Here is a 2,711-nt window from a genome sequence, read left to right on the forward strand (position 1 = left end):
GAGAAAGGACCAATTGTCAAAATTTTGGTGTCGATCATTCGATTTCATCCTGGACACTACAGAAAATGGGCTAAAAGTGTTAAAAACCGGAATTCTCCTTTAAGCTGCTGACTGCCACTACCTCAACGCCAAAGAGTTTGCCAGTTTTGGGAAGTCATCCTGCAAACTGGACGTTTCGGACCTTCTCTCCCTGGAAGGATCAACTGAGCCTCAAACTGAGCTGGGGATTCAAACTGGAGGTTTGGATCCACTTTTCTCCAAGGGATCGTTTGAGTTTCACACTGAGCAAGGGATTCATCTGCACCACAGTTCGTTCAAGTACCACAGGAAATCTGAGTGGCAGTCAGTTTCTCCGTTCTCCTACAAACAACCCCATTCTGGGTAAACCCTGTCCGCCCTCCACCGAATGAGACAAACACTGGAACACCCCAAACCGACTGGAGTCAAAGAGTCAACCACTTTTCTGGAAACTTCCGGTTGAGCAGTGCTCAGAGCAACACTGGAATCTCCACAAGCTTCTCAATAAACCTGTTAAACCTTTCCCCTGGTCTCTCTGTAATGGTTTCTCTGCATGTGGGTCCGAGTTCTTGATAAAATCATGACAGTAGTGATGGACTCAGCCCTGAACCTTCACAGGCCCATAAGGACAGGGATAAATTCAGCCTTCAACCACCTGAAGAACATCTCCAGGATTAAAGGACGAATGTCTCAAGAGGGACCTTGAAAAACTACTTCCTGCTTCGTTTATCTTTAGTAGAATTAATCCCTGCTGCAGTGACTTCACAGCTCTGCCCAAAAAAGTGGATCAGAGCTGCAGCTGATCCAGAAAGCTGCTGCCTGCGTCCTCACTACAACTAAGAAAGTGGAGAACATCAACCCACACTGCAAAAAATACAAATCTCAATAAGTTATTTTTTCTTAAAATAAGTGTGTTTTTCCTTGATTTGAGGAGGTAAGTGAGACACTTTGCCAATGGAACAAGACAATTTCCTTTTAAAATAAGGAAAAACAATTTTATCGTCTTGTTTCAAGTAAATATTATCTAACTATCTTATTTTAAGAGTGAAAATACTCATTCCATTGGCAAATCATCTTATTTACCTGCTCAAATTAAGGCTAAATATACTTAATTTAAGCCATTTTTTACTTATTTCTGGATTGTTTTTGCAGTGCAGTTCTTAAGTCCTTCCATTGGCTCCTTGAATGTCAGAGAATAGACTTTATTACTCTATTAGTCTAGAAATCACTGAATGGCTTCACTCCTAAATACTTTACAGACTGGTTGGCAGTGGATCAGCAGCCAGACCTCTCAGGTCAACTGGATCAGATCTGCTCTGCAGAACCAAACCAAACTTGGAGAAGCGGTTTTTGGTTCTTATGATCCACTGATCTGGAATAAACTCCCAGAAAACTGTACACGAGCTTAGACCCACACTTCCTTTAAAACTAGGTTGATAACCCATTTTTAGAGTCTCCTTTTAACTGAAATATAGTTTAAGTTTATAGTCCAACTTTCCTGTCCCTGCTCCTGTTTTCTTCTGTACGGTTTGTCTTTTACAGGTGTGGTTTTAAAAAGCCATGGCCCAATGACAGGAGTGAGCTGGGGTGAGATTTAATGTAATCTAATTAGATATTGATCTAGCCAATGGATTTTAAAACAAAATGATTTTTTTTTTTTTTTACAAATTCTGAAAGGTATTTAGAAGTAGAACTAATACACTTTCACTGCACTAAATACTATTTTGACATGAAAAAAATATTTCTCAAATCTCTAAATTTGAACTTTCTTGTAATTTTAAGATGCTGGAGTTGAACAAATGACAAATATAAGAAAGAAAGTCCTGCTTGTGTTTCGCCTTCAGCTGCAAAAGAGTTAATCCACCTTTGTCAAAAGTAGTTCTAGTCATTAATAAGAAAATGGGTTCCGATGAGGATGAGTAACTTTAAAGATAAACTTAATTAAACACAGTTTAAGCCAAGAGTTCCCAACTTCAAAAGTTTTTTTATTGTCTGAAGTCATATCTTAAATGTCAGGTCCAGCTTTAAGGAGAAAATCTGATTAAAAGTAAACATCTGTTTGTGTGTAGATATTATATAACAGGCTTCATCTGTTATATTCAGCTACTAAAATAAATGAAGATTTCAAGAAACTTCTAATTTAATTAATATTAATGTAATTTGCTGCAGTGTCACGTAACAGTAGAAATTTTAGCCAAATGTACTTAATTAGTGTAATTATTTTTTAGACAACTTTTTGCTTCTACTCCTTAGATTTTTTTTTGCAATTATCTCTACTTTCTACTCCTTACATTTTAAAAATAGACCCGTTAGTTTTGTTCCCTTTAGGCTTATTTTCATTCTTGACTGTTGGTATTAAAATAAATAAAAACCATCAAAATAATTTGTTTCATCCAGACCATTAATTTCTTCATAGTTAAACTCGGTGCTGCCCCAACTTGTTGTTCACCACATACCAAAATAAAAAGCTTTTCAGTATAATGCAAATGTAAATTTGACGCTGTTACCATTAGTTGGTATGTGAGATAATGTTTTCTCTTCCATCACTGTTTACGTTTGATCACTGCTGCACTTTAACAAAATGCCTCGTCTGTTCCTGTTTGGCTGTGACTCCATCCCAGAGAGAAATATCAGCTGTGCTGCTGCCATCAACACCTTTGTTTATAGATGTTGGAGCTTGACCTGTTTTCCAG

Source organism: Cyprinodon variegatus, unplaced genomic scaffold, assembly GCF_000732505.1.
Source record: "Cyprinodon variegatus isolate N-32 unplaced genomic scaffold, C_variegatus-1.0 Scaffold201, whole genome shotgun sequence".
In the NCBI taxonomy this organism is placed as follows: domain Eukaryota; kingdom Metazoa; phylum Chordata; class Actinopteri; order Cyprinodontiformes; family Cyprinodontidae; genus Cyprinodon; species Cyprinodon variegatus.